Raw genomic sequence first — 25,934 nt, 5'->3', positions numbered from 1 at the left:
TTTGCGGCAGGAGCGGTGGCTTGGTCCCGAAAGCGTGCTTTGCTTTATTTGGTGTAAATCCGTCCAGTATTTTTTTTTTAAAAATGACAAAAATGTAAGTGAAAAAAATTAGTGATATCTGTGTTCGCTTCGCGGACACACTTCCCTGTACGCTCCGCGGACAGGACGGTGATTGGGCAAGCAGCTTGTGTGATGTCCGCGGACATCTGACTTGCTCTCTCATTGGATGCAGTGAAAGCGTGCAGTGCGGAGGCTTTGTATCCTGCCTGCACAGCAAGTCCCCCACCCCCGCTCATGCCCCGTGTGTCCTTCTTTTCACCCCCACTCATGCTCCGCGTCTTCCCTTTTCCTCCAGCCCCCCGCTCACGCCATCGGCACACAGTGGCCAGCGGAGGGCCGAGGAGCGGGATCTGCCGCCTGCACACAGTCTTTCTCCCTCCCGCCCACCCCCCCGCTCATGTCTGTGTGTCTTTCTCCCTCCCGCCCACCCCCGCTCATGTCTGTGTCTTTCTCCCTCCCGCCCACCCCCCGCTCATGTCCGTGTGTCTTTCTCCCTCCCGCCCACCCCCCGCTCATGTCCGTGTGTCTTTCTCCCTCCCGCCCCCCCCCGCTCATGTCCGTGTGTCTTTCTCCCTCCCGCCCACCCCCCGCTCATGTCCGTGTGTCTTTCTCCCTCCCGCCCACCCCCCGCTCATGTCCGTGTGTCTTTCTCCCTCCCGCCCACCCCCCGCTCATGTCCGTGTGTCTTTCTCCCTCCCGCCCACCCCCCGCTCATGTCCGTGTCTCCCCTCCCGCCCACCCCCTGCTCATGAGCGTGTCTCCCCTCCCGCCCACCCCCTGCTCATGAGCGTGTCTCCCCTCCCGCCCACCCCCTGCTCATGTCCGTGTCTCCCCTCCCGCCCACCCCCTGCTCATGTCCGTGTGTCCCCTCCCGCCCACCCCCTGCTCATGTCCGTGTGTCCCCTCCCGCCCACCCCCTGCTCATGTCCGTGTGTCCCCTCCCGCCCACCCCCTGCTCATGTCCGTGTGTCTCCTCCCGCCCACCCCCTGCTCATGTCCGTGTGTCTCCTCCCGCCCACCCCCTGCTCATGTCCGTGTGTCTCCCCTCCCGCCCACCCCCCGCTCATGTCTGTGTCTCTCCCCTCCCGCCCACCCCCCGCTCATGTCCGTGTCTCTCCCCTCCCGCCCACCCCCCGCTCATGTCCGTGTCTCTCCCCTCCCGCCCACCCCCCGCTCATGTCCGTGTCTCTCCCCTCCCGCCCACCCCCCGCTCATGTCCGTCTCTCTCCCCTCCCGCCCACCCCCAGCTCATGTCTGTGTCTCTCTCCCCTCCCGCCCACCCCCAGCTCATGTCTGTGTCTCTCTCCCCTCCCGCCCACCCCCAGCTCATGTCTGTGTCTCTCTCCCCTCCCGCCGACCCCCAGCTCATGTCCGTGTCTCTCTCCCCTCCCGCCCACCCCCGCTCATGTCCGTGTCTCTCTCCCCTCCCGCCCACCCCCCGCTCATGTCCGTGTCCCTCTCCCCTCCCGCCCACCCCCCCGCTCATGTCCGTGTCCCTCTCCCCTCCCGCCCACCCCCCCGCTCATGTCCGTGTCCCTCTCCCCTCCCGCCCACCCCCCCGCTCATGTCCGTGTCCCTCTCCCCTCCCGCCGACCCCCCCGCTCATGTCCGTGTCTCTCCCCTCCCGCCCACCGCCCGCTCATGTCCGTGTCTCTCCCCTCCCGCCTACCCCCCGCTCATGTCCGTGTCCCTCTCCCCTCCCGCCCACCCCCCCGCTCATGTCCGTGTCCCTCTCCCCTCCCGCCGACCCCCCCGCTCATGTCCGTGTCTCTCCCCTCCCGCCCACCGCCCGCTCATGTCCGTGTCTCTCCCCTCCCGCCTACCCCCCGCTCATGTCCGTGTCTCTTTCCCCCTCCCGCCCACCCCTGCTCTTGACCCCCTCCCACCCCTGCTCTTGCCCTACTCCCGCCCACCCCTGCTCTTGCCCCGTGTCTCTCTTGTTGCCCCCCACCCCCGCTCATGCCCCATGTCTGTCTCCTGTTGCCCCCCACCTCCCCGCTCATGCCCCGTGTCTGTTGTTCCCCCCACCCCCCGCTCATGCCCCGTGTCTGTCTCCTGTTCTCCCCACCCCCCACTCATGCGCCGTGTCTGTCTCCTGTTCCCCCCCACCCCCCGCTCATGCCCCGTGTCTGTCTCCTGTTGCCCCCACCCCCCGCTCATGCCCCGTGTCTGTCTCCTGTTGCCCCCCGCTCATGCCCCGTGTGTCTCTCCTGTTGCCCCCCACCCCCTGCTCATGCCTTGTGTCTGTCTCCTGTACCCCCACCCCCCGCTCATGCCCCGTGTCTCTCTCCTGTTGCCCCACACCCCCTGCTCATGCCCCGTGTCCATCTCCTGTTGCCCCCACCCATGCCCCTTGTCTCTCTCCTTCCCCCCCACCACATTTGTGATGTCATCTTTGATGTCCTGGGTGTTAGTCTTAGCAGTGCACGGTGGTGGCGCGAGTTATGGTTGCTTAGCTTACCATAACTGGCGTATTTCAAAGGATTTTCGGTTTTACTTGGAACCATAACGTCCCTTTGACAACATTTTTTCACTGAATATATATATATATATATATATATATGTGTGTGTGTATATATAAAATAATTGGACACATATTGTAATACATCAGTAAAATATACTACTACTAAGGCTTTACGTAGTTGGTCTTGTCAAACAATATGTAAAACATTTTTCAGCTACCTTAAAAAATGTTAATTGCTGCCAAACATAACCACCACCCTCAAAACCGGTTAAAGGACATGACTAAAGGAAACAAGTTGGGCCAATTAAATGATAAGAAATAAAACAATCTTATTTTACAGCATTGCCTTCCTTAATGACCCTGATTACATAAATGCCATAGCTCATAACTTTGACATCACAATTTGGATCATTAATAAAATCACTGATTTATTGTGAACGCCTATTACATTAGAGACATTGTGATTTGTTCAAATGCAACGCTTCATGGAGAAGGTTGAATTAACAGAGAAAAACATGATATTGAATATGTGCAGAGGGGACGATACCTGTGTAATTTCAAGTGATATATTGTGAAATTGTGCCAATTACAGTTATCACTTTACCAAATTCACAACAGACATACCAGGTGTGCACATCTACAGTTATATACAGTGGTGTGATATATAGTTAGCTTGTAAAACAAATGTAAAGACTTAACACAGAAAGACATCCAAGCGAGACCATACTTGACTGGCAAGTGCAGATGTGTAAAAGAAGTTTTGAGGACTTGCAAGTAGTACTTTGGGGAAGATTCAAAGAGACTGATGTTCATCATACACTGAATCGTTACACACCAGGATGCTGTTAATGAAAACTCTCCCTCGTGTTTTCCTGGTTACGACATTTCGTAATTGTCTTGAGTCATAGGGCAACTCGTAAGATGCTATGTGAGCGATACAATTTTAACACAATTCAGAATTTTTCAAATAAAAAAAATTCTTTCCCAACCTTGATCTCAAATCAATATCCAATTTCTAATTTAAAGATGTAAACTTTCAATAAAAGTTTGTTCTATGCAACTGTTGAATTCAGTGGATAAAACTGTCAAAAGCCTACAAAAAAGTGTTTTTAAATCAGTAGGTCTAAGCCATACGCACATACTTCTTCCAAATTGCACATTTTTGTTCTTTAAAACAAAGGCTTTGTCTGAGTGTAGGAGGGCGCCTGACCTCCCCTCCAATCTTTCGCATTTAAATGCGTTTCTTTTTAAATGTTTTTGTGATGAAGCAAAGGCTCTGAGTATGGACTGTCTTTTGATGAAAAGGTTGGTTCTGACGATGGCTCAGCGCAAATCAAGCTCTGGCTGCTTGCTTGCTGTTGCACTACTCCTCATGCTGCACTCTTATTTTCCAGATTTGGACCTTTAGGGTTTTGAATGAAGTCAAATCTGTGCTGGGAATTTTAGGCTTCAATGCAAGTGTGCCAACATGCCTAAATCCCAAATCAAAGGTTGTATTAAGCAAACGCGGTTGCAAAAAAAATAAACGCTTTTACAAGTTGGGAATCAAAGAAGTAGCATGTTCTCAACCATTGAAAGAAGAGGCACACACTTGCATGAAAACAAATTTATTTTAGAATTGTGCAAATTGCCATGTCCTCGTACCAAGCACCCTATGGTCAATGAGGTACCTCTTTATCCAAAAATGAATAATCCCAGATATCCTCAATGGTGTGGACAGAGTGTGGAATTCTAGCAGTGACCAAAAATGTCCTGCTCTGTTCAATCGTAAAAAAAAGTTGTCAAGAAAAATAATTCAAAATTTGAAGTGAATTGAGCAAAAGAAATGATCTCACAATTTGCACCTTCACCTGCAAAAAGAAAATATATGTTGAGCTTCCTAAATAGTGTTATTTTACTGGAAAATCCACCCTCTGTGCATTTTGGAATTCCTTACAAGAACCATGATATGATATATTGTATTTGTATCGTGCTCGTACACAAGTGTTTCAGAGCGCGACTAGGCAGGGGAGGGGAACAAGGGAGAACACAGCACAATATAAAAAAGATCTTACTAGGCCCAGTGACATTGAAAACGCGCAAGTGCATGGGAAAGGGAAAAGGGAAAAAGTGCATGGAAGGGGGAGAGTGGAAAGTGCAGAAGCCGAGGAGCGCAGCTAAATAAAATAAATAGAAAATTAAGGCAAACTGTGGTAGTGCAGCCAGCAAGTGGCAAGTGCTGTGTTTAATGCAGCAGACTGGGTAAGTCTGAATAAGTGCAGGAAAGGAAATAAAATGGGGGGGGGGTGCTGTATGGGTACAGATACAGTCCCCAGAGCAAGGGGTGGCCAGGAGGCAGTGCAGGAAGGTGGCAGGGTGAGCAGCTACCTGGACCCAGGGGACAGAGGGTGGCCAGGTGCACAATTCCAAGAGAGCAGATCAGCAGGGGAGAAGGGGAGCGAATGCAGAAGCAAAGAGGAATGTTTTGAGGTGCTTCCGGAACCGGAGATTTTTCTCCTCAAGTTTTAGAGTGGAAGGGAGGCTGTTCCAGAGGGAGGCCCCAGCCGAAGATAGCGATCTACCCCCAGCTCGTTTCTTTGAAAAACGACTGACCCTGAGGGAGTTAGAGGTAGAGGAGCGAAGAGCTCGAGAGGGGAGGTATTTGCGGAAGGGATAGCTGAAGGTATTTTGGATCCAGGCCCCAGAAAGCCTTGTGGACAATGCAGAGGGTTTTGAATTTAATCCTTGCATCCACTGGGAGCCAATGGAGAGATTTCAAAGCTGGAGAGATACGATCCCAGGGCTTGAGGCCAAGGACAAGTCTCTTAGTCCTGTTCTGAATAAGTTGTAGAGGGCAGAGAGTAGGGGCAGGTAGATTTAGAAAAAGGCTGTTACAATAGTCCAAGCTAGAGAGAACCAGAGCTTGGGATACCACGAGCTTCTGGGGGAAGGAGAGGAAAGGCAGAATACCTCTGAGGAGGTGCAGTCGGAAGTTTGACTTTTTAGAGACCTCAGAGATATGGGCCGAGAAGGAAAGTGTGGAGTCAAAGATGACGCCAAGGTTCTTAGCCTCGCAGGTAGGGGTAGGAGGAGGGCCAAGGGAGGCCGGCCAGAGAGTGAGGGAAAAGGATGGAGATGGTGTGCCGATGAGGAGGATCTCCGTCTTGCTGGCATTCAGACAAAGATCATTGGCGGCACACCAATTTTGAATGCCAGTTAGGCAGTCAGAGATGAGAGAGGGAGAGGAGGTGGCCGAGGGCAGCCGGAAAATGAGTTGTCATCAGCGTAGCACTGGAAATTTGAGCAGAAAATGGCAATGCAGTGAGCGAGAGTTGCCAGGTATTGGTTGAAAAGCCAGGGTGAGAGGTTAGACCCTTGGGGAACCCCACAGGTGGAGAGGAAGATAGATGATAGGAAAGACCCCAGTTGGACCTGGGAGGGTCGTTCAGAGAGGAAAGAGGTCAGCCAGGCCAGAGCCTGATCAGTGATACCCAGATTATCACAGAGATGGTTGAGCAGGATGGTGTGGTTGACCGTGTCAGAGGAAGAAGAGAGATCAAAAAGGATGAGGACAGAGGGAATGCTAGAATCAAGGTTGGAGAGCAGATCTTCATGGATATTGAGGAGAGTAGTTTCTGTGCTTCTGGCCGCCCTGAAGCGAGACTGGTGGTCATGGAGACAACCAACAGAATCTGAAGGAAGGTTAAGCTGAGAGATGGCCAGCTTTTCCAGGAGTTTGCCCAGAAAGGGGGTAATGGAAATTGGACGATAGTTTGCTGGACAGGAAGGATCAGCTGTGGGTTTCTTGAGAAGAGGATGCACAAGGGAGTGCTTCAGAGGGGAGTGGAAGGATCCTGAGGCAAACGAGTGGTTGCAAAAATCAGCAAGGGCAGGAGCGCGGGTGTCAATGTGGTCCTTGATGGTTTTGGAGGAACAGGGATGAACCTGTTAAACATTGTATTCTGATTCTTGATTAAATACTGTGTTTTTTTGTTTTGTTTGGGCTATTAGGTGACACTTGCCACCTATAAGCAAAACAATTGTATTATAGTACAGGTGGGGAGAATGGGCATATTGGGAGGGGCACAAAACATGTGGGTGTTTGGTTATTTGCCTACCCATTGACTATCCACGGCTATGCCAATCCCCACTGCCATTCCCACCTAGTTCCTGTCCCTTCCTGCCCAAAACACATCGTCATGGGAACTTTTTGAGCTGGCTTTAAATAAGCCGTACCATCAAATATTGCACTCGAAGGGCCTGCCAGAGTTCTTTTCAAATCAGTCTTCTGAGAGTTAATGGCTTAATTGGAGCTGTAAACGCTCTACTGGTGCACCTAGTTCTACCTTCAGCCACTCGTTTTAAAAGCACTAAGCTTGCCCTTGAATGAAGTCATGTTAAAAACAAGCATTGGCAAAGCCAACAGTTTTGGCTTGTGTATAAGTATTAGGCATTTGGCTGGTTACTGCTGTTAGATGGCCAGGTACTTGCACCATTTTGCACCTGTTACCATCTATGGCCAATTAATACCACTACGGCAGTGCCTTGCAAGTGCCGTTCCCATGCCTACTCAAAAGCCCAAACTGTTGGTATTGCCAATGCTTGTTTAAAGATAACTTTGAGTTGGACATTATTTTTCTTTCTGTTGATCGTCTTCACTGCATAATGACAAGGCAAGATTGTTGATTTCCAGATTAACGTCTGCCCATTACTAGGCACTAACTAGCACAGCGCTTGTATGTGCTGCACATACAGTCTCCTCAGTATGGGGTTGCAGATGATTTTCATTCTCATGTAACTAAAGCAGACAGTTTATCTGGTAGCAGTACTTCAGGGACACAGACATGGGTTGACTCAGTCAAACTATTCAAGAGACCAGCTTCTGGCCTTCTGACACTATCTTAACCCAACCAATAACTGCTTAAGCTCTTGTGCAGCCCAGGATCAAGATTCCAAGGAGATTCTGCTTATGAACTACAAGCGGGGCACTTTTTTAAAATACAATATGTTCCTCAGGATTATTGCCCAGTTCAAACCCAATAAGTGACCTGTTAGTAGCTTGCTTAAATATGTTCCGCCTTGATGACGTAGGACAGAATGTTTGTCGGTGTTCTCACACTTGGAATTGCCCCTTATATTCTGTTTGCCTGGAACTTCGGTTTGCCTTCTCTTTGGTGAAGAGGTTTACCTGACTAGTAGATTACACAACAGGTACCCTCCTTCACTAATCAAGAATTTCTACCAACTAGATGGGAACTGGTCTATTCAGGCTTCTCTGAATACCCACGTGTAGGACTACCAGTCGTAATGGGGCGAGCTCTTTTGTGCACAATACAGATTGCTAACTGTGGCAAACTGCTCGCAAATCGCCGTTGATTGATTGGCCTCTTTTCTAGGTCCTAGGACATCTAGAAGTGGCAGTGCCTGGAGCCCAAGCCAAACCTATAGTTCTGTCCTGTGGTGTACCACAAAGATCATACTTCTTGCCCCATTTGTTTAATATTCATAGAAGACCCTTCATTGACCTTTTGGACGATCTGGGTGTCCATTTTGCAAATTACGCGGATGACCCTGAAGGCTTATCTCCAACAATCCATGTATACCTGAGACCAAATCAGTGGACACACCCCGCTAGGGAATGAGACCAAGAGAATAATTGCAAGTAAAACACATTTATGTAAGGTAAAAGCAAGCAGAGGACTCTGCTGCCTGAGAGCGCTCTGCCGAAGAATACACAGGCAGCACATTATGAACCTAAATAACGTCACGAGTGATATAGCGACATACAGTATGAAATAAGTTTCAATTGGTCGGCTCACATGGCACAGCATGCTCTATAGGTGATGTCAGGCTACAATTGGCTGCTGTATCCGAGTCAATCAGAGGGCAATGGGGTCCGCTGGCCTCATCTCCGCGGTGAAGGTCGGGTTAGAGGAATGTTGCATATCTATCTCTCTAAGCTAGCATAACAGGAGCTGATGGCATGTGACAAATGGCAAGCATCAAATTCTAGCACGAATGGGGGTACTCTCAGAACCTATTGGCAGATATACTGGTATTCCAACCCCTGTACCCAGCGGTTCATAAAGCATAGTGTCCCAGACCTGGGTGCCTGCCCTGTGGGCTTTGATCTTCCTAATGCCTCATGATACGAGTAGACATGTGTTTGGTTTAGGGAGGATATATTGGTGTCTGGGATTAGACCTATGGTGGGTGTCCCCATCTGGTCACTTTGAGGGGTCAGATGTGTATCTGTATCAAAGATCAGGGGGGTCTGGGCAGGGTGGACTGTGGCCTGGCGGGGTGGGGGTCGGGTGTGCACAGGCAGGTTTGTGGTGATGGATGGGCATATGAGCTGGGGCCTGCTCCGGTCACACACAGTGCAGTGAGCTCATCTGTTTTAGGATGATACTAAATGTTGCAACAATGAATGGCTGGACTTCCCGGAGAACAGGGCTTGTGCGGAGCTGGCAGGTGGCAGAGGTGGCCTTGGCTGTCTGTAAGACAATGGGCAGGGCAGAGACAGTATTTAGAGATCATTTTTGGGCCTAGCAAAAGATGGTGTTAGGTGTGTCACAAAATGGAGTTTCTAGGCATGTACATACTTAGTTATTCATTTGTTTACTGCTTTTGGTGCGAATAATCGACAAGGTGAGAGGGGGATCTCCCCCCCCCCCCCTTAGCAATCACAGGATCTTACTTAGCGCGGGAATGGTGAGGGGTGGGAAAGACCACATCTCCCCCAACAACACCCAGATCCTCTTTGAACTATTTGGAGTACACTCTAAGGACACAGACACGATAAACTCTGTTTACTATAAAATTAAATAATGGATGGTGGAAAACTCTCTTGCCAAGACCGAGCTTCTTATCATGGCATCCGATCCTCGCCTGAAGAAGCTCCATACCCAATGCTCCCATTTTGTAATTGCTGGCACTGTTATTGCTGTCTGTAACTTTGTGAAAACTCTTGGGGTGTATCTTGATGCGGAACGATCTATGAAGAAACAGGTCTCACAGCTACGTTCATCATGCGGCCATTCATCATGTTGCTTCATCAGATTAGGCCTTATCTGGGCTCCTAGTGATAGCCTCATCATCCAAAGCATCGAATGCAAAAGCCTCAAAAAAATGCATCAAAAAATGCATTTTTTTTCTTCATTTTTTTAATGGGGGTGGATCCCCCAACCCCTGTTTTTTTACCCCTTAAAACCTATTTTAATTAAAAAAAAAAAAACTTTACCTACAAAAAAATGAATGTTCTCGATTGCATTTTTGTTCGATGCTTTATATTCGAGGGAATCACTGGATGCCCTTATCTGTCTATTGCTAATAGAGTGCTTGTGGCATCTTTCCTTGTGAACTCAAGGGTAGACTATTGTAATAGTTTACTATTAGGCACCTCACAAGCTAATCTCCACCACCTCCAGACCACTCAAAACAGGGCTGTAAGAGTAGTATTTGGGCTCTCGAGGCACGACCATGTAACTGTATTTGGGAGGAAATTGCACTTAGTTCCAGTCAGGCAGGGAATAAGGCATAAGACACTGTCTCTTGCCTTTAAATGCCAGAATAAGCGAGCCCCTTTCTATCTTCCTAGGAGACTATCATCGAAACTCTCCCGTCGTGAGCTTCCCTCCTCTGATGTTTCTCAGCTAACTCAACCGCACTTTCGCTTGAAAACATTTGGAGAAACTACTTTTGACTTTCATGCTCCGCGTGAATAAAATGCCCTTCCACTTGCTCTTAAAGCCTTTAACTCTATAACAATATTTAAGAAAAGTACAAGAACTCTTCTTTTTAATCTGGCTGACTAACTTCTTTCTGCTGATTGATCTCACTGTACTTTTATTGCCTTGCTTTCTTCTCGCTTGCTGCGCTCTGAGGCCTTCTGGCATGTAGCGCCCTACTTTAAAAATAAAATAAAATAGCTTCTGCTGTGTGATCGATTGACAGTAGAGGCTTATTTATTTTGCTCTACATGTTAATGCCTGTTTCAGTCAAACAAAAAAGGCATTACAGAACTATTCTGAAGTTAGTTATGTATCTCGTCTGCACACAGAAAGCTCACATTTATTCAACAGTCAAGGACCCGATGAAAATAAAATCAATCCACTCTTGATTTGGAAGCTTAAACATTTTGTCCCCTTCGAGAGGGTATTTGTACCCATCTTTTGCATTCCTTACACATTGTGCAGCATATTTTCCAAGGAAAATACAATTGACACAGTGTACACAATTCGAAAGTATTTGCCAACTTGTGTTAGTCTCTCCATTTCTGAGTGTGTTGGTATTAAGGATGTCATATGATGAATCACTTCATTGATTGATCTTGATGCCAACCATGAAACCAAGCGACAGAGTCCCAGGGCTGCTTCACATACCCAATATGAAATTAAACAAAAGTTCTGACTGCAATACAAAGATATAATACTTTTGACAAAATAAATGATTTCCAAATCTGCTAAATCAGAGCGATGGCGAAATGCAGATTTCGGACAGCCAAACTACTACAAGGATGTACAAAAAGGGTAGGATGTGTGCACCATACAGAAACCTCTAACATAATTGTATATTATCCATTACAGGACTACAGTGTGCAACTCTATACCAAACCTTAAACACCCACCAGGTGTTTTCGTTTGGTTCTTTTTAACTCCAACCGAGAGAAACCCCTTCTAAAGGATGAACAAACCCAAGTATTTCACCCAGTCCAGACTTGTTATACTTGCTCTACAAACTCCAAAAGAAAATGTTGTTTATTGCATAGTATTGCCCTGCTATTTAACCCGCCTTGACTTCAGTGTGCTTAACTAGAGAAAAACAACATTCCATGACTTCACCAGCAACCAAAATCACTCCCAGTAGATTGCCATGTCTAAAGATTTTGCACTTTAAATATTTGCAATTTATTTGGAGGCAACAATCAGTCAGTTTTAGAATTATTTCTTTTGCAAGTGTCAATGAAACTTAATTCTTAGCCACAAGGCATCACAGACCATAATAAATGGAATAGTATACTGCTTGTGGACGACTATATGCTATTGTGCAAAAGTAAGAGTGTCAAAAAACCATATGCCAACATGAAAATGTATGCCTAAATGGAAAAGGCAAAATAACCTTTTTGAACTTAACGTTCGGCTTTGTACATTTACTCTTTTTAACATTTCATAAGCAATACTTGCAAAAAATGTCAGGCATACCCGATAATCTCCTTATCATGCCCTTTATTTTAAAGGAACTATATTTGCTTTCTAAACACATGCCAATGAATCAAAAAATGGTCTAATCACTTATTGCACAAGCTTTCCAAGGAAGCTCATGGTAGGCTAGTACCATGTCATTATATATGACAGTTTGTCTTGAGGCGCATGCAGTCATACCTATTTTGTGAAGGGTGGTCAAGATGCCTTCAAGCCACTTGGTAGCTCCAAAAAGTCGCTCTGTAAAATTGCAAATCTGATGTGGGGGAACTTTGCTGGCAAGAGTCTTGTGGGATACTGAAAGCAGCTATTGTGGCCCAATCTCTTGTTTGAGGCTATAGTGATCCGGATATTGAAGTTAATGTCAAATGTCTCCGAGATCCACCTTCATCAGGACTCTCACGAAGGCTCGTTCGCAGTGGCAGGAGGGGCGTAAATATTTCCTACCAATCTTTGAGAGTGACCAAGCCCAGCAAGGGAGCCTGAACCTACCAAGGAGTATTAGGTGTGGTTCTCACGCACCCCGGTCAAAATGGAGCATTTTACAGCCCATTTTCTGTGAAAAATCAGGCACAGAGCCAGATAGCTTTCAATCAGTTTTGTAGAGTGATTCATGAAAAAATCAATAATGAGTCAACAGGTGTGCAGGAGAGCATTTACCAACGCATTTCATGATGCCTTCCCCCACAATATTTGCCACTATAAAAACATGTTCACCCTGGCTGTGACCATACGTTTCCATTCAGGTGGCATCAATATTAACCAGTTTCCTTTATAAGAACATACTCATGTTTGCTTTGCTTTTAATGCCAAAAGAACATACAACTGTCAACTTTGCCATTAAAAATGACATGCCAAAAACAAAATAAATCTCCAAAGTTTCTGCATGAAAGCAAGCCAGTCTAGGCACGTAAATAACACTTATCATGCTTGCTTTACGATTGATGCACAGAAAAAAATGACATGCCATAGACTGAAATCATAGCTCAATTGACTGCAGCAACATATGCCGGTATAACCACGTAATACGCTATTAGGCTTTATCATAGATATCTCGAAAAAAAAAATACCATGCTATAGTAAGATATGATCTTGTTGACTGCGTGCAGTGCATGCAGCCACCGTGAACATGTTTTCTGACCTTGGTGTTGTCGTGTACCAATGCCCCTTCAAGTCCCAGCCTACACACACACACCGACCCCTTCCTTCCCCCTCTGAATCATTCACACGCACAAACCAGAACACTTTAGCAGATGCACACATTCACACCATGTATATACACATTTAGGTAGATGCAATATGTCTCTCTCTCTCTCTCTCCTTGATTGGGATGGAGCTCAGAATAAGGCCATATATACATTCACAACACTCGCACAAGCAGTCAAACACCCATACAGTTTCTTTCAGTATTTCACTCACACACACACACACATTACAACTCAAATCTCGCGCACACACATACACATCAAAAACAAACATTTCTTCTTTTTTTTAAAATGTTATGCTTACCCTGGCTGCAACTGTTACTTTCTCCCGCCTTCCCTCTTCCTCAGATGTCATCACATTGACAGAAGAGATTCAGGGGTCAGGATACACCCTTCTCCCAGGTCCTGCATATTTTTATATCGGGCAGAATCTGCATTCTGATCCTGCCGCCGGCCAGAGAGAGACAGGCAGACGTAGGGGCGAAGAGCCCCTCAGAATGCTTCCTGCGCCAGATTTTCCAGAACCCTACAAGGATCCTGAAGGCATACCATCACCCATGGTGTCGGCCATGCCTTTCACAGAGTTAAGCGATGAGCGTTTTATTTACCAGCCTTCACCCATGTAAAGTGCTATGCAGGGCAAAAGAGATTCCACCAGTCTTTGCACTTAACTCTATAAGGACCTACCCAGCAGCGTGGGTTCGCCCAAAGTGTTGGATCTTGGTCTTCTGGAACACCAGACTCGGCACACTCATTTCACCCAATGCTCCATGCAATTGAATATTATTTGATTACTTTAGTAAGGTATTGCCTGATCCTTTCTTTCCCCTATGTGCGTAGTGAGAACATTAATGTAATCCATTTGTAGGGAAGCAGTGTGGAGAATTTACCTCCTGCTTTTTCAAACTGAATATGAATTGTTGCTGCTCTAAATTTGCATCCCCACTCGACGTGCAAGGGTTAAAAAAAGATATTTGTAATGCCATTACATTTTTGGTGGCAATTACTTCCCAAAATGTTGTTGATGTTCTTAATGTCACGTCAATTGTGACTTGTTCTGTATACAAATAGTGTAGCTTTAACCAAATCAATGTTATTGCAACATTGTTATATGAAGTATTGCGTTTTGGCGTTTCCTACCATTTACACATTTTTCAGTGACCAGTATATGTCACATTTTACTGCTAGGAGGAATTGGCTGCATGGTTCCTATGACCACACCATGAACTGCTTGGTTTTCCTCCCACTGAGTAGTAAAATGGAAGGCCAAACCCTAAATCCTTGGTGCAAAATGTTCGTATCTGAAAGCAAATTAGTGAAGTTATTTTGAGGTTGCTAATGTGTGTGTATAGCAGCTAAAGAACCAATATAGCCACACTGAAATATAATATTTGTGAAACTTGCTTGCCAGTTATATGTGTAACAACAATTCTGAATAAAATAAAGGCCTGATATCAGAAATGTATGTGGAATATTTAGACTCCGTTCGATTATGTTAAGATCCCGTTTAAGCAATTGAGTATGCCTCTATGGTTTAACACACCATTTAACAGCTAAAGTATAAACATGTCTTTCTGTTCCCCCCATAATACTGGCATTCTGATAATTTCTTAGGGTAGACATACTTGGAACAGTTTGTGTGTAATAAAGCATTTCATTTATTAACACATTAATATAGTTATTTTTTATGCATTGTTTTGAAATGCAATGATTGTAAAAACACTGGTTGTATTTCAGTTTTATGTCGAATTTGTTTCCACATTTCAATCCATGCCCATTTGTAGGGGGGGTCAGTGATTAACCTGTGTGGTGGATCAGAAGGAGGCAGACCCTGTAAAGACATGGTCACAATATAGTTTATTTAAAGTCAAATAAGAGTCCTCTTTCGCTATGTCTATGTGTTTTTCCCTACCTATTTTACTATCTAAGGTGCTCTTCAGTCAGTGTCAATGTCCGAAACAAGTCTGTCCACCATCCAAATCCATCCTATCTTACCCTATCACTAATAAAACCAAGGCCAGCAGAATGACTCCCTCCTTCTGGTTGCTGTGTTTGTCACAAGGTTTTCTTGATTCTATTGTTTCAATCTGTAAACCATTCGTAAATAATCTATTGTTATCCTCCGGATTAAGTTCTGCAGTTCTTTTAGAGGACTTGTATTCCCCCCCCCCCCTTGCTTGGAGATTCTTAATTATGTTCAGGTTCCTTCTTTCTCTGTTGTAGGGTTGAAGACCCTCTTGTATGTTGGTCTCCTCTCAAATATTTTGTCTGTCCAACATCCCATTATAATAAACCTCTTCCCAGGGTGCCGTTTCATGTATGAGATTTATCTTCCTGAGATCACTGGTCTTTATTCCCCAAATGTCTTTCACTAGTATGCTCTTTCTTATCGTCTGGATATGCGTTAACCTTTCCCTTTCCCCAGGATAACAAGTTTTCAGCTTTTGTTTCTCTTATCCTCCGTGGGTTTGGTGTTTCTCCTGAGGTCATTTACACAGTACTGGTTTATCAGATCATTTTCACTTCTTTTCGCATTGGTAATGGAACAAGTTTTGCTTACCTTATAAATCCCTCTTCACCTTCCGGCATTCCCGTTCCCCGTATTACCTTCTCCTTCAGTAGTAATGGCGTATGTACCTGTCGGATGTTGCACTCTTTCTTGCTCTCTTCGTAAATCTGTGGCTTACTTTCCGCGGTGTCTATCTCCTCGGTGTCCCGCTCTTGCCTTCTTGCACTGGTGCTGGGACTCGGATTGGGAGTTCCCTCCTCGAGCTGGTGGTGTCGGTGTTGTTTTATGGATGGGCTGCCCACCGCGATTGATTTGTGGTCACGCCACCACCGATCTCTTTTCCACCCTGTTCGGATTTCCTCTACTTTCACATGCTGGCTTCGCATCAGAGCGGTTCTGGTTTGCGCAGGTTCTGCGACCGCCCTGCTTCATTCGGCTCTGTTATGTTATGTTACTTTGCATTATCTAGCGCCTTATGTATCATTGGTATGATCTCAAGGCGCTGGTAGGTTGAACGCCCTCGGGAACCATAGTTCAAGTCAGTAGAGAGAGAGGGAGAGAGTCATCTGGTGCGTGGGTACACCGGCTATGTATGCAGCTGGTGAGGCACTCGTGTACGATAACTGCTTCCTAGCGGTAGGTGTGGTGGTTGGGAGATCAGGAGTATGTGTTCATTCAGGTGGGGTGATACCCAGACTGATTTCTGGCTGCGTTAGGCCTGAGGAGACGCATAGGCTAGCGGGTGTGCTGAGCCAGCTGTGTTTAATTAGGATGATGAGGAGTATGTGGCTGGTGTTAGTACGAGAACAGCTATACCGAATGAGTCATAGTATCGCCGTGTTCTAGTTCAATGGTGGTGTATAGAATAGAGTAAGCGTGGTGATGTGAGATGGTGGTTTTCAGTAAAGTGCTTGAGATCGAACGCACATCTGAACCATTTTTTCTATCCATTTTATTCACTCTGTCCGTTCAATCGTCTTCGTTTGTTCATACATTTCGTCTGGTTTTTCATTTGGTTTACTATTCATTCCATCATTTAATTGCTCATCTACATAAAGTGCTCAGTCCAATCTATTGGTCAGTTTCATCCTTTACATCTGCTTATTGTGTTCTGTCTGTTCTATCCTTTGTATTCATTTGATCTGTTCCATGTGTTTTACACACTGCATCAGTTACATCCGCTGCTTCTATTCTATTCACTCCATTCATTCCATGTAGTCCATCTGTTCCGCCCTCTCCATCTGTTCCGCCCTCTCCATCTGTTCCGCCCTCTCCATCCGTCCCATGCACTCCGTCCATCCCATGCACTCCTTCGGCTCTGCTAAGTACAGGGGGCTTCCACTGGTCCTTTCGGTCTCTTGCTCTCTTTGCTTTCCACCGTTTCTTTCTGGTCCTTTGGCATATCATCGCTTTTCAGTATCCTAAGGACAGTGCATTGACTTTGATTTAAAGTGATAGCCTCAGTTTCTTGTCACTGATGATGTAAGTTCCCTTTATCTTCATGAACCTGATAACATTTGGATGTACTACATAAGTCAATATAAGCCATCATGGAGAACTGGAGTCCTTCTCTCCAAAGGGGAAGTCTCTCCCGGTGAGGTCCAACTTGCCTCGACCCCTAGGAATAGTCTTGAGGAGCGTGCTCACCTCTCTAGCCTCACAGGGGTGCTCCCCCTTGAGGAGAAGGGGCACATTCCCTCCATTTGTCACACATTAGTCCTCTTTAAAGGTAAGTTGGAATAGCTTTCGCTTGCCCGTCTTGTGTTTTCGTCATAACATTATGTATCTTTTTAAAAACATGATTCATTAAACTGTTCATCTTTTAAGAAGCCAATCAGAAATCCAATAATGAACTGTGTATGTGCAAGAATTGTGCATTTATGCTTTTCCTACAGTTCCTTCAAGATCTTTTTTTTTCTTTAGAGCAAGTTGGATTGCCACCACTATCAAAAGCTTAAATAACATAAAACTGTTCGTTGAAAATTGGTAGAGTGGAGTCAGAAAGTTCTAACACCATTGAGTTACACAAATTACATCCTCCTCCTTTCTCTCCACTTCTACCCTCACCTCACTTATCAGACTGCCCACCAACTAGCAAGTGTGAGTCGGCCTCCAATGGCAAAATTCCAGGTTGTCTGGTTATTTTTAGACTGCAGAAATCGCAGGGTTATTGTTTGACAGTTCGTTTAAATCTATATTGTAGCTGACTGCTTAATTTCGGTTGAAGCCTGGCTGGTGAGAACATTAATGCCCAGGCAGCGTCAACGAGTTCACAATAGGAATTGTTACATGGCAGATTTTGCTCACAATATGCTTTTCAAACCTGTGCTTTTAAACGTTTTTAATATATTTAAGAGTATGCTTCAAAACTGAAAATGGTGCTCTTCAGGTAAAAACGAGTTGGCATGCAACAATTTGCATTTTTGTGCATTGAGCATCAGGCGATCGGTGTGTTACCTCTTGATAGTGACATTTAAATTAACTGCTGCATCAAATGTTTTAATTGTTTATGATCTACTGCGTCAAGAGCAACAGGGAAACCCTGCTAATTAAAACAAACATATGAAATAGACATTGCTTGTTCTTTTCCGAAGCGTAGATCTATATAAAACCGGCCCTGTTATAACGAGGCTTTTTTGCTTTCCAATTGTTGCATAAGCATGTTCACTGTTCAGGGCTTTTTTTGGGGACGTTTTTCGTTAGAAAACAAGAGGCGACAAATTATAAACCGAATTCATATTATGTCAAAAAATGTGCTATGTGGGAAATCATTTTTTTTTTTTAAAAGAGGCATATGAATAGTTTGTGCAACTTTTGGCTATTATTTGCCAGAACAAATTGCCATGTTAATAATGGGTGTCTGATAGCTTTTAGTGGGTAGATGTTAAAATGAATGCTGCCAATACTGCTTCAGAATTCTCCACACAATTGGTACATTGAAATCATTGTGATAAACACTGAAAACATAACCTGGAAAGCAAATGTCACTATTTGGATTCTGTCATAGGAACAGTGCACCAACAAAAAGGTGATCAGGCCGTTGTTTGTACACGGGGGTCAAGAAGGCGAATATCTACACCAACCTCTTCCAGAAACCCACTGACAGAAATACCCTCCTGTTCTGAGTCAGCACTCCAGGAACATACGTGACAGCCTTCCTTGCGGGCAGTATCTTAGATTAAGGTGCAATTGCACCCATGTGGGCCACTTCAAGGACCAGGCACAGGATCTAGCGCCTGCAAAATGATGGAACGTGCTGTGGAAAGGGCCCGCTTTACAAAATGAAAGGCTCTTCTGACTCCCAAAGAGCCAGCCGAAACAGACTGAGTGATTTGCGCGACCACTTTCTAGCCTCAGACAAACCCTAGATACGCGAATTGGTGAAAAAATATTGGCGCCTGGTGACGTCAACACGATGTACAATACATCACAGGCGCCACTATATGCACTTAAAAAGGGCTCCATCGCGGACGCACTGATCCACTCCAGATTTCGATCTGCAGATGGCCCAGCCCAAACCACACTTACCCTGGATGGACAGATGTCCCACACAAAGATTGCGGGTGTCACCCCTGTGGCATCTGTGCACCAAAAAAAGCACCATGTTTGTATACCGACTGCTAATTTGGATATTACACCAGTTTTCGAACTGCAACTCCAAAAATGTGATCTATGTGATCCTATGCCCCTGTGACCTGGTATAGGTAGGCATGACCCCAAGAAAGGTGGGGGTCGGGATCGGGGAACACAGAAGCAGGATCAGAAACAACACAGCGAATGCACCTTTGGTGCACATTTCCATGATCACAAACATGGACTAGACGACATTAGATGGCTAGTGATTGACCAATTGAAACCTGACCCCTTTGGGTTCCCCAACCCAGCCAAACTGCTGAAACTTGAACAAACTTGGATCCACAGATTAAAGACTCACATCAGCGGCCTAAATGATGGAATTATTTGGGCGGCCTTTATATCCCGATGAGGGGGCATTACATGCCCTGCGGTCAGGGCTTGAGACACACTGAAGCCAGATTCCATCCACGCATGCTCCCCCCCACACCCTTATCCCATTCCATCTCCATTCCATCTTCCCTGCTGAATCAGATTTCACGAACTACTGTTGGGGTTGATGCACAACGAAGCATGATCACCCCCATCATGATGGGCAGTCTGGTTTCACTGGCCCCTCTGCTGGGACATCTTCTGCTTGAGCCCTCACGATTCCTTCTAATTTAATTCATTTTTCACTCCCCTTCCAAACCACCTTCGCTCCAATTCCTAATCCCATTTACCATCATTAAACGTCATTATTTAATTCCTGTGCCCTCCTTGGGCCCTTCGCAAGTGACTTCAAAGAGGTAGAAGGAACATCTGCCATTCACCTCCACCCTCTGAGCACCATTCTAAGATGGCCACAATTCTAGGACATCCCCAACAGCACCTTGATGCACGCCACGCGACAACCAGTCCAAGGAGCTGGGTCTCCATGTCAACCCAATGACTCCTTCCCGGCTTGCCTGCCAACGCGCTCAAACGCCAGTGCAAGACCCGCAGAAGTTGCACGCTACTGATGCCAGCTGTTTTGTGTTATTCACCATCACAAACTGCACTCAACTAAGACTGGATCTGGTTCCACCGCTGGCAGCCCTATGATCGAGCCGACGTAGCTTGCTACCACACACAGGCCAGTTCTGCAGCATTAATATGAGGCCAGGGTACTCTTAGCCCGGTGGTCCCCACAACTTGTGAAGTCGCCTAGGCGCTCACTCCATTGCAATGTACAGAATATAAGAAAATACAAGAGACAGTGCAGGAGGGTTAGCACCAGGGAGGTTGTCCTTGAAGGGGGATCCCACCTCCCTAGCCCAGACTCCCTGCTCAAACAGGTCTGGTGACAGTACTGATTCTCTAAAGCCAGGAGACCACTACTGTCTAGGTTGGCCAACTACAGGGAAGCATAGAGGATGTAGTCTTTATTAAACTCCCTCATAGACTTCGAAGGTGACTTAGCGGGGTAGTGTGATTGCCCTAGTGTTGTCCTCTGGATAACCTCTATACCTTTTCCTCACTCCCGCCTGTCTCCTCTCTCTCCTGGTCTCTCTCTAGCCCCCCAACCCCCAAAATCAGTCTCCTTATACCACCTCTGGAGTAAATCAGCTAACTGAAGTTGCCCTGGTAGGCTGCCTTCCCAGGTTGAGATGGGTCCTTGGCAGGATCATAGCCATGATCCTGTCACAGGACACAAGTCAATAATTGTGAAGCAGACTTCATGCAAATGAGGGGGGAAAGCATAACATTTGTGTTAAAATTGGCCAGGAAGCAAAAAGGGGACTGCAAGCAGAAGACATGCCATTCTTTTTCATAACTGAAGTGGACTTTGTTAGGATGGATTTCTAAACTCTGACTTGGTGGGCAGAAGTTTAGAAGGCCACTCTAGTTTAGTGGAACAGGGGGACCTTCTGGACAAACCAGACCAATATACAGTAGCTTGGCAGGCGGTCAAGACTAAGTCTCAGGAGGACTGAGAGTGATTGGAAGCCCACAGTGAGCACACAGTAAAACTCCACAGAATACTCTTAGACAGATGTCTCAAAATACATTTATTATAGACCATATAATCAAAACACAAACCACAGTTATGAAGAAACCACACACGATCATACACTGTCTAACATATATACAATAATGCAATAAGCTTAAGGCTGATGATGGGGGGCTTAGTGAGCAACATACGCCCCAAGGACACACTGCTGCAGACTTGATACTGCATGAAAGAAGACAGACAGCATACAGGGTAGCCAGAGTTTTGACAAGTTATTACCCAACAGAGATTCTGATTGGCATCCATGGTCAGTAATAAGGAAGCAATGGGTACAAAGCATTACCTGAGCGTACAAATTGAACAATAGTAGAGCTCTGCCAGAAGTGATCCAGTTGCGTGAGCATTGGGAAGTTTTTCCCACAGTCGTGAACTTCCATCGAGATTCCTCTGGGGATTTGGACTTCAACTCCATAAGTGTAGAAGGGGTGCACAACAAGGTATTGACTTCCGTCCTGAAGAAGGTTGGAAGAATTAAGGGCCACAGTATCCGGCCTGCCTTTTCTGACTGAAACACGTGTCGACAACATCTGACATTTGTTGCATAATAGAGAGACACACCAGTATACATATGGGGTGTAGGGAAATTTGTGAACAATTGTAATGAGGCCATGTATGTTGTTACAAGGCTGATATACGAAATGTACAGTGAATGAGTATTCAGGAAGGCACCCGTGAGCAGTCCTCGTAGTTTGCCGGTCCCGTAACAACAGTACCGGCAAGCTTACCGGTACAGTTGTTACCGGACCGGCCAACCTATGAGGCCCAATGTCTCTCTGTACTGACAGCCTTTGTAACTAGTCAGTTTCCCCATAAGTAATGTCATCCTTACTGCTCTTTTCTCTCAACCCTGTTATCTATCCCGTTCTCTTAATCGTATCCGCTGTCCCCCCTGCTCCTGGCGTTTTCTAACCTCACGGCCTTTGCATTGCCAATTTTTTCTCATCTAACATCGGTTATGTTCCTCTATTAGATCATCCTCCTCTTCCTCTCTCAACTTTCCTCCTTCCTCTCTGTCCACGCTAATGTTTCATTTTGTCCTCTGTGTGACTCTGAAGTTTCTACCATTCTCTATAGGGCCAACCTCACTTCTACACCCACTGGCCCTCACCCATCATAACTTACCCCATCAGTCTGTCTCCTTGTTATCCTTTGTCTCAGTGATTTAATTACCTCTTCTCCTTCTTATGCCATTTTTCCTTCTCTTTAAACACTCTTTGATCATTCCCATTTAAAAGAATTGCTCCTTGGACCCATCGTCTCTTCCTAACTTTCGGCCTATTTCTCTTCTGCCTTTTCTATCTAGACGCCGCCAGTGCATACTTTACGCACAGATCTCCCCTCATGTCCTCTCTAATTCTCTTCTTCCCTCTCACCAATCTGGTTTTTGACCTTGACGCTCCACCAAAACACCTGTTCTTGTGGTCTCGCTTGATATTCCAAGAATTCCTCTCTTGTTCTACTTGATCTTTCTTTGGTGGATCACTCTTTCCTGCTTTCCTCTTTTTATAATCTTGTCTTTCGTGGAAAGTTTCTGGACTGGTTTGCTTCTTATATATTATACCGTACATTCTCGGTTTCCTGGCTCAACCAATCTTCCCCCCTACTCGCCCAATCGGCTATGGCATTCCCCAGGGTTCTGTTCTTGGTCCTCTTCTGTTTTCTTTATACACAAGGCCCCTTGCTGCTATTACCTCTTCCATTGGACTTTCCCATCACTTTTATGCTGATGACTCCCAGAGCTTTCTTTTCCTCCTTTTCTTCTGAAATCCATTCCAATCATTCTGCTTAGTCTTGTATGGCTTCTCATGTTCTTTACTTTAATCCCTCCAAAACTGAGCTGATTTTCTTTCCCGATTCCACTGATTCTGCCCCTTGCTCCTCCTACTATCATCTTTCCCCCCTCTATTTCTATTACTCCCTCTCACACTGCCCTTACCGGGGAGTTATCTTCAACACCTCTCTCTCCCTTTTGCTTCCCAGATATGTTTTATTTCTCCATCGTGTAGGCACCAGCTGTATAATATATACAGAAGGCTTGTCTGTTTCTTCTTCAGCATTGGATCTTTCATAATATTCCCTGTCGCCAGGTTGGGAATCCTGGATAACATAGAGCAGTTTAAACTTAAACTGAAAACAGTCACTTTTGTGCACTAGTGCAGTCATTTTGAGTAATACTGCCCCAGCCAATATGAACACCTCCCTTAACTCCTCGTCTATCGGCCGTCTTCAGATGTACTACTGCACGTATTGTAAGGAGTCCTCATTTATTTTCTCCAAATATTATCCCAAAAATGTCTACTTTTGAATCATTTTGATGATTTTATTCTTTTTCGACTGCCATTAGCCGCGACTTTGCTGGGTCCGTGGACCGTTCTTGCCGCCGGTAATCTAGGACTTATCTTCTGCGTAGTTGGGCCTACCTCATGACCGAGTCCACGAGGAATAGCCTCTTCAAGGCCTGTGCTCGCTGCGGATTGAAAAATGTCCATGTGGGGGAAAAGCACAATGACTGCCTCTACTGCCTTCACCCTCACCACGTCATTAAGGACCATGAAATCTGCCAGTAGTTCTCCAGCAAGACTGAGGGATCATCACAAATGTCTGGTTGCATGGCTCCAGGAATGCGGCGGGTTCTCCGACTCTGCATCTTTGCAGAGCCATGCCTCGCTACGGCAGAGCAGGACAGCTCAGCAAAACATCTCTAGTAAGAGGTCTAGGTCGCATGAGGTCCACGCCACCAGCAAGACGAAGCAGAAGGAAGCTTCGGACAATGATATGATATGATATGATATGGCATTTGTAACGCGCCTATACACAGGTGTTTCAAGGCGCGACAATGAGGCCAGATCCTCACACAAGGACCGGTCTTCACCAGAGGTCAGTGCCCATGGGGTGTCTACAGAGAAGAGCAGCCAAGGCCTTTTCCATCTCCCCAGGGAAGCTACCCAGTCAGCCAAGTCCACCTCTAAATCTGGTAGCCACTCTCTGGTGGCAATAGCTACCCCGTCGGCATAGTCTTCGAAATTGGCGCTGAGCAAGTCCTTGTTGATGGCCAGGCCGCCCTCCAAGTCATCTACGACAAGGCGATCAACCAGCACCCCATCGACAAAGCCTTCAACAGCCTCAGCAACAAGCAGACACGCTGCTCTGTCTACAAAGACTTGACGGCAACCACGTTGACAACTGTGACAACTTCACCAACAAACCAGTTGATGGGGAAGAATTGGGGTTTCCCATAGGATCACTACCACCACCATAGTGACAAACGTCCCTGACACCCCAATCAGCACAGTGTCTGTACTGGTGGCTCGACCACAAGCATCGTACCCCAACCTTGGAGTAGCCGTACTACCAGAAGGTACTATCGTAGTAGAGGCAAGTTTCTCTTCCTCTGAGGGTATAGAGGAGCGGGAGGATGAGGCCGCCATGTCACCTCCTTCTTCCCCATCATGCAGGACACTACCGCCTAGAAGGCAACCTACTTTTTCCGGGGGTAAGGCAAACCGTTTCAGACTGCCAGTATTACCACCCTTGCACACATCTCCGGCAGTGGACGACTTGCCACCAATGCCACCAGCTCCATCGTTGCCTCCCCAAAGGGACGTGTCACTGGTCATTTTGTCCACCTTAACCACACTAGTGGCAACCGTGCAACAAAGGCTACCAGCACCGGCTCCAGTTCCGGTACCGCTTAGACGGCTTCACGCAGATGTCCTGGGACCATCCAGGGAGGACGATGACATTCCACGCCCCGACCCTCAGGAGTCCCCAGCAACTGTCGGATACAGGGACAGGGACGGACACATATCCTGACGACTTGGAGGATGTGGCTTCTGCACATTTGTCCCACACTGATGAATTTGAAGATTTCTTATGACCAGTGTGGCCATATGTTCGGCCTTACCCCGGAGGAACAGCTCAAAGACTGTGTACTGTATCAACACAGAGAACCGCGCAGAAAGTCAGTTGTATTCATCCCGCTATTGGAGAATGTCTGGGAGGATGGCCTGGTCACTTTGGCCCATCATGCTACAGCCCCGGCGAAGAAAGAGCGCTTTGTCAAAAGCTACAGGGCCCCATAGAGCTCTCCCGCCTGCCTCCACAGCCAACCTACGCCAGACTTGGCTGTTTCTGCGGCTGCCAGGAAGAGCTCAGCTAATGCATCCTCTTCCTGCTCCGTTCCCCCAGACAAGGAGGGCAAACACCTTCATACCTTCGGAAATAACATTCTTACCACTGCAGCCATGCCTATCGGGGCAGCGAAATGCAATGGCCATCCTTGCACGTTATGATCCCGAGTTGTGGTACAAGATGGGTCCCAAACTATATTTTCTGCACATGACAAACAGGAAGCTATGGACATCTTCCATGAGGTCAAATTGGCATCAGACCATCCCATCATGGTCTCGGTGGACATCGCCGACACAGGCTTGCACCAGCTTGGAAATGGAGCATTCCTGTGCACGCAAGGTTGACTCAAGGCCACAGACGTTCGTCCTGATGTCGAGTTCCAGGTAGTAGATATGCCCTTTGACGGGAAAGACCTATTTGGGGGAAAAAGGTGGATGAGGATTTATAGTCCATTAAACCAGGCATTGAGGCCGCTCGTTCCTTAGGCACGCTATAACAGAGGCACCAGTCCTTTCGCTCTGGGAAAGGACGTTCCTGTAGAACTTTGCAGGACAACTGCTCCACATACCAGTATTTGTCTTAATACAAAACACTGTACTCCTCAGGTGACCAGTATAGAAAGAAATCCCAATCCTACAGGGGCTCCCTATCTAGGGGCCAGTTTGGCAAGCCACCATGACCAGCCCAGGGCCCGGTCCTCCCACTTCAACACCCCTGTGGGAGGATGAATGTCCAGATTCGTCAAAGAATGAAGGAACATCACGACCGATGAATTGGT

The 25,934-nt window shown here is 46.5% G+C and overlaps 1 protein-coding gene across 5 annotated transcripts in view; it reads left to right on the top strand.

The window, feature by feature from the left end:
* The window catches only part of RABGAP1 (RAB GTPase activating protein 1), a 3,038,993-nt gene that overhangs the window by 1,492,072 nt on the left and 1,520,987 nt on the right, over positions 1-25,934 (top strand). The gene's annotated exons all lie outside the window — the stretch shown is intronic.

This window comes from Ambystoma mexicanum, chromosome 8 (genome assembly GCF_040938575.1).
Source record: "Ambystoma mexicanum isolate Mex_15411 chromosome 8, UKY_AmexF1_1, whole genome shotgun sequence".
Classification (NCBI taxonomy): Eukaryota; Metazoa; Chordata; class Amphibia; order Caudata; family Ambystomatidae; genus Ambystoma; species Ambystoma mexicanum.
Note: the sequence above shows the minus strand (reverse complement) of the source record. Positions and strands in the feature narration are given on the sequence as shown.